The following is an 11,786-nucleotide window of genomic DNA, read 5'->3' as shown; positions in this document are numbered from 1 at the left end:
AATGCATTCCCTGCCATCTCTGCTTTACCTTCATTTATTCTACACTCTATTCCCATAGGATCCCTGTTGTGTCCCCATTATATCCCTGTTGTGTCCCCATCATATCCCCGTTGCTTCCCCATAGGAACCCCATTGGGTCCCAGTCATATCCCATTGTATCCCCATAGGATCCCCATTGGGTCCCCATCATATCCTGTTGCTTCCCCATAGGATCCCCGTTGGGTCTCCACTCTATTCCCATAGGATCCCTGTTGTGTCCCCATAGGATCCCCATTGGGTCCCAATCATATCCCACTGCTTCCCCATAGGATCCCCTTTGGGCCTTCACTGTATTCCCATAGGATCCCTGTTGCGTCCTCATAGGATCCCTGTTGTGTCCCTATTGTATTCCCATTGCTTCCCCATAGGATCCCCATTGGGTCCCCATCATATCCCATTGTATCCCCATAGGATCCCCATTGGGTCTCCACTCTATTCCCATAGGATCCCAGTTGTGTCCGCATCATATCCCCATTGCTTCCCCATAGGATCCCTGTTGGGTCTCCACTCTATTCCCATAGGATCCGTGTTGTGTCCCCATTGCTTCCCCATAGGATCCCCATTGGGTCCCCATCATATCCCATTGTATCCCCATAGGATCCCCATTGGGTCTCCACTCTATTCCCATAGGATCCCAGTTGTGTCCGCATCATATCCCCATTGCTTCCCCATAGGATCCCTGTTGGGTCTCCACTCTATGCCTATAGGATCCCCATTGTAGCTCCATCGGATCCCTGTTGTGTCCCCATTGCTTCCCCATAGGATTCCCATTGGCTCTCCACTCTATTCCCATAGGATCCGTGTTGTGTCCCCATTGTATCCCCATAGGATCCCCATTGGATCCCAATCATATCCCATTGCTTCCCCATAGGATCCCCGTTGGGTCTCTACTGTATTCCCATAGGATCCCTGTTGTGTCCCCATCATATCCCCGTTGCTTCCCCATATGATTCTCATTGGGTCCCAATCATATCCCATTGCTTCCCCATAGGATCCCCATTGGGTCTCCACTCTATTCTCATAGGATCCGTGTTGCGTCCCCATTGTATCCCCATAGGATCCCCATTGGATCCCAATCATATCCCATTGCTTCCCCATAGGATCCCTGTTGGGTCTCCACTCTATTCCCATAGGATCCATGTTGTGTCCCCATAGGATCCCCATTGCTTCCCCATAGGATCCCTGTTGGGTCTCCACTCTATTCCCATAGGATCCCTGCTGTGTCCCCATTGCTTCCCCATAGGAGCCCCACTGGGTCTCCACTCTATGCCCATAGGATCCCTGTTGTGTCTCCATCATATCCCTGTTCCTTCCCCATAGGATCCCCATTGGGTCTCCACTCTATTCCCATAGGATCCCTGTTGTGTCCCATTGTGTCCCCATAGGATCCCCATTGGGTCCCAATCATATCCCATTGTATCCCCATAGGATCCCCATTGGGTCTCCACTGTATTCCCATAGGATCCCTGTTGTGTCCCCATCATATCCCCATTGCTTCCCCATAGGATCCCTGTTGGGTCTCCACTCTATGCCCATAGGATCCCCATTGTAGCTCCATAGGATCCCTGTTGTGTCCCCATCATGCCCCTGTTCCTTCCCCATAGGATCCCCATTGGGTCTCCACTGTATTCCCATAGGATCCCTGTTGTGTCCCCATTATATCCCCATTGTATCCCCATAGGATCCCCATTGGGTCCCAATCATATCCCATTGCTTCCCCATAGGATCCCTGTTGTGTCCCCATCATATCCCCATTGCTTCCCCATAGGATCCCCATTGGGTCTCCACTCTATTCCCATCGGATCCCTGTTGTGTCCCCATTGTATCCCCATAGGATCCCCATTGGGTCCCAATCATATCCCATTGCTTCCCCATAGGATCCCCATTGGGTCTCCACTCTATGCCCATAGGATCCCCATTGTAGCTCCATAGGATCCCTGTTGTGTCCCCATCATATCCCTGTTCCTTCCCCATAGGATCCCTGTTGGGTCTCCACTCTATTCCCATAGGATCCCTGTTGTGTCCCCATTGTATCCCCATAGGATCCCTGTTGTGTCCCCATTGCTTCCCCATAGGAACCCCATTGGGTCTCCACTCTATGCCCATAGGATCCCTGTTGGGTCTGCATCATATCCCTGTTCCTTCCCCATAGGATCCCCATTGGGTCCCAATCATATCCCGTTGCTTCCCCATAGGATCCCCATTGGGTCTCCACTCTATTCCCATAGGATCCCTGTTGTGTCCCCATTGTATCCCCATAGGATCCCCATTGGGTCCCCATCATATCCCCGTTGCTTCCCCATAGGATCCCCATTGGGTCTCCACTGTATTCCCATAGGATTCCTGTTGTGTCCCCATCATATCCCCATTGTATCCCCATAGGATTCCCATTGGGTCTCCACTGTATTCCCATAGGTTCCCTGCTGTGTCCCCATTATATCCCTGTTCCTTCCCTATAGGATCCCCATTGGGTCTCTACTGTATTCCCATAGGATCCCTGTTGTGTCCCCATCATATCCCCATTGCTTCCCCATAGGATCCCCATTGGGTCTCCACTCTATGCCCATAGGATCCCTGTTGTGTCCCCATCATATCCCCATTGCTTCCCCATAGGATCCCCATTGGCTGTCCACTCTATTCCCATAGGATCCGTGTTGTGTCCCCATTGTATCCCCATAGGATCCCTATTGGATCCCAATCATATCCCAATTGCTTCCCCATAGGATCCCTGTTGTGTCCCCATTGGGTCCCCATAGGATCCCTGTTGTGTCCCCATAGGATCCCCATTGCTTCCCCATAGGATCCCTGTTGGGTCTCCACTCTATTCCTATAGGATCCATGTTGTGTCCCCATTGCTTCCCCATAGGATCCCCATTGGGTCTCCATCATATCCCATTGCTTCCCCATAGGATCCCCACTGGGTCTCCACTCTATGCGCATAGGATCCCTGTTGTGTCCCCATTGTATCCCCATAGGATCCCCATTGGGTCTCCACTGTATTCCCATAGGATCCCTGTTGTGTCCCCATCATATCCCCATTGCTTCCCCATAGGATCCCTGTTGGGTCTCCACTCTATGCCCATAGGATCCCCATTGTAGCTCCATAGGATCCCTGTTGTGTCCCCATCATGTCCCTGTTCTTCCCCATAGGGTCCCCATTGGGTCTCCACTCTATTCCCATAGGATCCATGTTGTGTCCCCATTGTATCCCCATAGGATCCCCATTGGGTCTCCATCATATCCCAATTGCTTCCCCATAGGATCCCCATTGGGTCTCCACTCTATTCCCATAGGATCCCTGTTGTGTCTCCATCATATCCCCATTGCTTCCCCATAGGATCCCCGTTGGGTCTCCACTCTATTCCCATAGGATCCCTGTTGTGTCCCCATTGTGTCCCCATAGGATCCCCATTGGGTCCCAATCATATCCATTGATTCCCCATAGGATCCCTATTGGGCCTTCACTCTATTCCCATAGGATCCCCATTGCTTCCCCATAGGATCCCCATTGGGTCTCCACTCTATTCCCATAGGATCCGTGTTGTGTCCCCATTGTATCCCCATAGGATCCCCATTGGATCCCAATCATATCCCATTGCTTCCCCATAGGATCCCTGTTGTGTCCCATTGGGTCCCCATAGGATCCCTGTTGTGTCCCCATAGGATCCCCATTGCTTCCCCATAGGATCCCCATTGGTCTCCACTCTATTCCCATAGGATCCATGTTGTGTCCCCATTGCTTCCCCATAGGAACCCCACTGGGTCTCCACTCTATGCCCATCATACTGAAGATCCCTGTTGTGTCCCCATCATATCCCTGTTCTTTCCCCATAGGATCCCCATTGGGTCTCCACTCTATTCCCATAGGATCCCTGTTGTGTCCCCATTGTATCCCCATAGGATCCCCATTGGGTCCCCATCATATCCCCGTTGCTTCCCATAGGATCCCCATTGGGTCTCCACTCTATTCCCATAGGATCCCTGTTGTGTCCCCATAGGATCCCTGTTGTGTCCCCATCATATCCCATTGCTTCCCCATAGGATCCCTGTTGGGTCTCCACTGTATTCCCATAGGATCCCTGTTGCTTCCCCATAGGATCCCCATTGGGTCCTAGTCATATCCCATTGTATTCCCATAGGATCCCCACTGGGTCTCCACTCTATGCCCATAGGATCCCTGTTGTGTCCCCATTATATCCCTGTTGTGTCCCCATCATATCCCTGTTGCTTCCCCACAGGATCCCTGTTGTGTCCCCATTGTATCCCCATTGCTTCCCATAGGATCCCCATTGGGTCCCAATCATATCCCATTGTATTCCCATAGGATCCCCACTGGGTCTCCACTCTATGCCCATAGGATCCCTGTTGTGTCCCCATCATATCCCAGTTACTTCCCCGTAGAATCCCTGTTGGGTCTCCACTGTATTCCCATAGGATCCCTGTTGTGTCCCCATAGGATTCCCATTGCTTCCCCATAGGATCCCATTGGGTCTCCACTCTATTCCCATAGGATCCGTGTTGCGTCCCCATTGTATCCCTGTTGTGTCCCCATCATATCCCCGTTGCTTCCCCATAGGATCCCCATTGGGTCCCAATCATATCCCATTGCTTCCCCATAGGATCCCCATTGGGTCTCCACTCTATGCCCATAGGATCCCTGCTGTGTCCCCATTATATCCCCATTGTATCCCCATAGGATCCCCATTGGATCCCATTCATATCCCATTGCTTCCCCATAGGATCCCCATCGAAACCAACGAAAAGAGGCTAAAAGAAACACAGGAGGACGCAGAGAAGGTGGTAAAACTGTTGTTACAGCAGCAGGGAGGGGGAGAAACCCACAATAGGGAGGAGGTGTGGGGCGCTGAAACCCATAGGGAGGAGGTGTGGGGCACTGAAACCCATAGGGAGGAGGTGTGGGGCACTGAAACCCATAGGGAGGAGGTGTGGGGCGCTGATACCCATAGGGAGGAGGTGTGGGGCACTGAAACCCATAGGGAGATGGTGTGGGGCACTGATACCCATAGGGAGGAGGTGTGGGGCACTGAAACCCATAGGGAGGAAGTGTGGGGCACTGAAACCCATAGGGAGGAGGTGTGGGGCACTGATACCCATAGGGAGGAGGTGTGGGGCACTGAAACCATATGGAGGAGGTGTGGGGCGCTGATACCCATAGGGAGGAGGTGTGGGCACTGAAACCCATAGGGAGGAGGTGTGGGGCACTGAAACCCATAGGGAGAAGGTGTGGGGCACTGAAACCCATAGGGAGGAGGTGTGGGGCACTGAAACCCATAGGGAGGAGGTGTGGGGCACTGAAACCCATAGGGAGAAGGTGTGGGGCACTGAAACCCATAGGGAGGAGGTGTGGGGCACTGAAACCCATAGGGAGAAGGTGTGGGGCACTGAAACCCATAGGGAGAAGGTGTGGGGCACTGAAACCCATAGGGAGGAGGTGTGGGGCGCTGATACCCATAGGAGGAGGTGTGGGGCGCTGATACCCATAGGGAGAAGGTGTGGGGCCCTGAAACCCATAGGGAGAAGGTGTGGGGCCCTGAAACCCATAGGGAGGAGGTGTGGGGCACTGAAACCCATAGGGAGGAGGTGTGGGGCACTGAAACCCATAGGGAGGAGGTGTGGGGCACTGATACCCATAGGGAGGTGTGGGGCACTGAAACCCATAGGGAGGAGGTGTGGGGCACTGATACCCATAGAGAGGAGGTGTGGGGCGCTGGGATGTCGAGTGGTCCATGAGGTAGGTCGGTGTTGGAGCATTAAGGCCTGGGGAGGAGGATGTGACCCACAGCAGGGCTGACAATGAACAGATCCTATGGGGAGGGGGGAGAAAAATCAATGGGGTTTGTCTGGAAATGCTCAACTGGAGTCTGCTTTGGGATGGAAGATTCCAGTTAGTTTCCTGGAGTCTCCTTTGGGATCAAGAATCAAGTCCTTGAGTCCCCTTTGGGATGGAAGATTCCAGTCCTGGAGTCTCTTTTTGGGATCAAAGTCCTTGAGTCCCCTTTGGGATTGAAGATTCCAGTCCTGGAGTCTCCTTTGGGATCGAAGGATCAAGTTTTTGAGTCTCCTTTGGGATCAAAGAATTGAGTCTTTGAGTCTCCTTTGGGGTCGAAGAATCGAGTCCTGGAGTCTCCTTTGGGATCGAAGAGTCAAGTCCTTGAGTCCCCTTTGGGATTGAAGATTCCAGTCCTGGAGTCTCTTTTGGGATCAAAGTCCTTGAGTCCCCTTTGGGATTGAAGATTCCAGTCCTGGAGTCTCTTTGGGATTGAAGATTCCAGTCCTGGAGTCTCTTTTGGGATCGAAGAATCAAGTCTTTGAGTCTCCTTTTGGATCAAGAATTGAGTCCTTGAGTCTCCTTTGGATCAAGAATCAAGTCCTTGAGTCTCATTTGGGATCGAAGAATCGAGTCCTGGAGTCTCTTTGGGATGGAAGATTCCAGTCCTGGAGTCTCTTTTGGGATCAAGAATCAAGTCCTTGAGTCTCATTTGGGATCGAAGAATCAAGTCTTTGAGTCTCCTTTTGGATCGAAGAATTGAGTCCTTGAGTCTCCTTTGGGATGGAAGAATCAAGTCTGGAATCTCCTTTGGGGTCGAAGAATCGAGTCCTGGAGCCACCAGGCTCGTAGAAGACATCAACCATCAGTTGTTTGCCACCTTCATCCTTGGGAGCTCTTGGAGACCACCAACCATCCCTAGAAGTTGTTAGAGACCACCAACCATCCAGAGACCACCAACCATCCTTAGAAGCCGTTAGAGACCACCAACCATCCCTATAAGCTCTTAGAGACCACCAACCATCGTTAGAAGCTCTTAGAGACCACCAACCATCCTTGGAAGCTCTTGGAAGCTCTTGGAGGCCACCAACCATCCTTGGGAGCTCTTAGAGACCACCAACCATCCAGAGACCACCAACCATCCCTATAAGCTGTTAGAGACCACCAACCATTGTTAGGAGCTCTTAGAGACCACCAACCAACCTAAGAAGCTCTTAGAGACCACCAACCATCCCTAGAAGCCATTAGAGACCACCAACCATTGTTAGGAGCTCTTAGAGACCACCAACCATCCCTATAAACTCTTAGAGACCACCAACCATCCCTATAAGCTCTTAGAGACCACCAACCAACCTTAGAAGCCGTTAGAGACCACCAACCATCCCTACAAGCTCTTAGAAACCACCAACCATCATTGGGAGCTCTTAGAGACCACCAACCATCCCTATAAGTGTAGAGACCACCAACCATCGTTGGAAGCTCTGGAGACCACCAACCATCCCTATAAGCTCTTAGAGACCACCAACAATCCCTATAAGCTCTTAGAGACCATCAACCATCGTTAGGAGATCTTAGAGACACCAACCATCCTTAGAAGCAATTAGAGACCACCAACCATCCTTATAAGCTCTTAGAGACCACCAACCACCCTTGAAGCTCTTAGAGACCACCAACCATCGTTGGAAGCTCTTAGAGACCACCAACCATCCTTATAAGCTCTTAGAGACCATCAGCCCTCCCTATAAGCTCTTAGAGACCACCAACCATCCTTGGGAGCTCTTAGAGACCACCAACCATCCCTATAAGCTCTTAGAGACCACCAACCATCCCTATAAGTGTTAGAGACCACCAATCATCGTTGGGAGCTCTTAGAGACCACCAACCATTGTTAGGAGCTCTTGGAGACCACCAACCATCCTTGGAAGCTCTCAGAGACCACCAACCATCGTTGGAAGCTCATAGAGACCACCAACCATCCTTAGAAGGTGTTAGAGACCACCAACCATCCCTATAAGCTCCTAGAGACCACCAACCATCCTTAGAAGCTCTTGAGGCCACCAACCATCCCTATAAGCACTTAGAGACCACCAACCATCCCTATAAGCTCTTAGAGACCACCAACCATCCTATAAGCTCTTGGAGACCACCAACCATCCTTAGAAGCTCTTAGAGACACCAACCATCCTTAGAAGCTCTTGGAGGCCACCAACCATCCCTATAAGCTCTTAGAGACCACCAACCATCCAGAGACCACCAACCACCCTTGGAAGCTCTTGGAAGCTCTTGGAAGCTCTTGGAAGCCACCAACCATCGTTGGAAGCTCTTAGAGACCACCAACCATCCTTAAAATCTCTTAAGAGACCACCAACCATCGTTGGAAGCTCTTGGAGGCCACCAACCATCATCTCTTCACCCCCATCTATTCTACAACCCCAATGACAATCCCTGTCCGATTCCCTCCCCGCCTTCCTCCCCTCCCCCATCTCCCCCCACTTCTCCCACCCCCCTCACTTATCCCGGCGGCCGCCCGTGCGTGGATCCTGGCGTGCCGTGCGAGGGAGGACTTATTGCTGAAGCCCTTCCCGCATTGAACACAAGGGAACGGCCTCTCCCCGTGTGCGAGCGCCGATGCACCGTCAGGTCGGCCAGATACTGAAGCTCTTCCCGCAGGCCCCACAAGGGTAGGGCCGCTCCTCGTGTGGCTGCGGCGGTGCATGGTGAGGTTGGATTGCTGGCTGAAGCGCTTCCCGCAGGCCGTACAAGGGTAAGGCCTCTCTCCCGTATGGGACCGTTGGTGCTTGTTGAGGTCCGACGGGTTGGTGAAGCTCTTCCCGCACGCCCCCACAGCCGTAGGGCCGCTCGCCGGTGTGCAGCCGCTGGTGGGTGGTGAGGGTGGAGAGGTGGCCGAAGCTCTTGCCGCAGGACGTACAGCCGTAGGGTTTCAACCCGCTGTGGGTCCCGGAAATGGTGGCTCTTCAAGTGGGTCAAGCGGCCAAAGGTCTTCCCGCATTCGTTGCAGGGGTAGGGACGCTGCTCGCTGCGCGACGCTGGTTGTAATGTGGGCCCCGTTGGGCTTCGGGGTGGTGGGAAGGAGGTGGGATCCTTTGGGGTGTTTCTATGGCGGTGGTGGATATCGGGGTGGGGGGGGGGTCCTGTTGGTTGGGTCACGTTGGGGGGTGATTGGGGGGTCTGGGGGTGTCACAATGGATCCTCCGGCTCCAGGATGGTGGGAGCTGCTGGTGGGAAGGAAGAGGGAATTTGGGTGATGGTCCTTGTGGGGCATCAACACGATCCTATAAAACCACATTGCTATGGGCTCTACCAAGGGGGGAGATGGCCCAAGTCCCACCATCATCATTGGGGTCAATGGGGAGGAAGACAAGGCCTCAAACAATCCCACCATCATCATTGGGGTCAATGGGGATGGAGACAAGGCCTCAAACAATCCCACCATCATCATTGGGGTCAATGGGGACGGAGACAAGGCCTCAAACAATCCCAAATCCCACCATCATCATTGGGTCCATACTGGTATGGGATGGAGACAAGGCCTCGACCTCCATTGGGTCCATACTGGTATGGGATGAAGACAAGGCCTTGACCACCATTGGGTCCATACTGGTATGGGATGAAGGCCTTGACCACCATTGGGTCCATACTGGTATGGGATGGAGACAAGGCCTCGACCACCATTGGGTCCATACTGGTATGGGATGGAGACAAGGCCTCGACCACCATTGGGTCCATACTGGTATGGGATGGAGACAAGGCCTCGACCACCATTGGGTCCATACTGGTATGGGATGGAGACAAGGCCTCGACCACCATTGGGTCCATACTGGTATGGGATGAAGTCAAGGCCTCAACCACCATTGGGTCCATACTGGTATGGGATGAAGGCCTCGACCACCATTGGGTCCATACTGGTATGGGATGAAGTCAAGGCCTCGACCACCATTGGGTCCATACTGGTATGGGATGAAGTCAAGGCTTCACCCTCCATTGGGCCCATACTGGTATGGGATGGAGTCAAGGCCTCGACACCATTGGGTCCATACTGGTATGGGATGTGATGAAGGCCCCGACCACCATTGGGCCCATACTGGTATGGGATGGAGACAAGGCCTCGACCACCATTGGGTCCACACTGGTATGGGATGAAGACAAGGCCTTGACCTCCATTGGGTCCATACTGGTATGGGATGGAGACAAGGCCTCGACCACCATTGGGTCCATACTGGTATGGGATGGAGACAAGGCCTCGACCACCATTGGGTCCATACTGGTATGGGATGAAGGCCTTGACCTCCATTGGGTTCATACTGGTATGGGATGGAGACAAGGCTCAACCACAAAGCAGAGACCCAAATCCCACCATCACCCACTGGTTCATACTGGTACGGATGAAGACAAGGCCTCAAACAATCCCAAATCCCACCATCATCATTGGGTTCATACTGGTAGGGGGTGAAGACAAGGCCCTCGACCACCATTGGGTCCATACTGGTATGGGATGGAGACAAGGCCTCGACCACCATTGGGTCCATACTGGTATGGGATGAAGTCAAGGCTCGACCACCATTGGGTCCATACTGGTATGGGATGAAGTCAAGGCCTCGACCATAATTGGGTCCATACTGGTATGGGATGGAGACAAGGTCTCGACCTCCATTGGGTCCATACTGGTATGGGATGGAGACAAGGCCTCGACCACCATTGGGTCCATACTGGTATGGGATGGAGACAAGGCCTTGACCACCATTGGGTCCATACTGGTATGGGATGAAGGCCTTGACCTCCATTGGGTCCATACTGGTATGGGATGAGTCAAGGCCTCGACCTCCATTGGGTCCATACTGTATGGGATGAAGTCAAGGCCTCGACCTCCATTGGGTCCATACTGGTAGGATGAAGGCCTTGACCACCATTGGGTCCATACTGGTCCCAACTGGTTTCCCACACCATTTGAGGCTGAAGATGAAGCCACCAGCCCAGCACCAAACCCCATAGGACCCCCCTCCCCCCCCCAGCACCAAACCCCATTGCAGGACGCCCCCTATCTGCATTATGGGGGGGTTCCTTGTTCCCCCCTCCCCATTACCTGTTCCCTGTGCTCTTTCCTCTTCCTCCTCTTCCTCCCCAGGGTCCATCCTGCCCTCGTCCTCCCACCACTCATCGTCCCCATTGGTTTCTATGGGGGCTGGGGGGGTCCAACATCACTTCGGGGTCTTCCAGCTTCACACGCACTGTCAGCTATGGGGCAGGAACAGGGGAAGGGGGGGGGGGGTTGTTAGTGGGGGTGCTGTGTACCCCCTATTTGGGGGGGGGCAGATGGGGGTCCTGCCCTCACTGGGGGGGGGTTGGGGACCTGGGGGGGGGGGCACATAGGGGGGACATGGGGCACATAGGGGGGTAGGAGGGGGGGGGGACATAGGGAGATGAAGGGGGGATACATTGGGGGGACCTGGGGCACATAGGGGGTATGGGGAGTACATGGGGGCACATAGGTTGGTATGGGGTCCCATAGGGGTCTATTTGGGGTCCATAGTGGGGTCCCATAGGGCTCTATGATGTCCCCCCCCCCCCTTTCTCTCCCGACCTGTTTCTCCCCCCCCCCGTTGGAAGCTCTCAGCCAAGGCCACATAGGGGGATAGGGGATAACATAGGGGGGGACTTGGGGGCATATAGGGGTGACCTGGGGGTATATAGGGGGGTCTTGGGGGGCACATAAGGGGATGGGAGGGGGGGTACATTGGGATGAAGGGGGGACCTGGGGGTAATGGGGGGGTACATAGGGGGGACCTGGGAGCATATAGGGGGGATGGGGGGGGGGGGTACATAGTGGGGACATGGGGGGTACATTGGGGGATGGGGGGGGGAAGGGGGTACATTAGGATGAAGGGGGACCTGGGGGCACATAGGGGGGACCTGGGGGCACATAGGGGGGTAGGGGGGGGTA

General features: G+C 53.7%; 1 pseudogene; it reads right to left on the bottom strand.

Annotated features, from left to right (window-relative positions):
* Positions 1 to 6,104: 6,104 nt before the first annotated feature.
* On the bottom strand, positions 6,105 to 9,529 carry LOC140264774 (uncharacterized; annotated as a pseudogene).
* Positions 9,530 to 11,786: the final 2,257 nt, after the last annotated feature.

The sequence above is a fragment of the Excalfactoria chinensis genome, unplaced genomic scaffold (genome assembly GCF_039878825.1).
Source record: "Excalfactoria chinensis isolate bCotChi1 unplaced genomic scaffold, bCotChi1.hap2 Scaffold_1008, whole genome shotgun sequence".
Taxonomy (NCBI): domain Eukaryota; kingdom Metazoa; phylum Chordata; class Aves; order Galliformes; family Phasianidae; genus Excalfactoria; species Excalfactoria chinensis.
The sequence above is the reverse complement of the archived record's forward strand: the minus strand, read 5'-3'. Positions and strand labels throughout refer to the sequence as shown.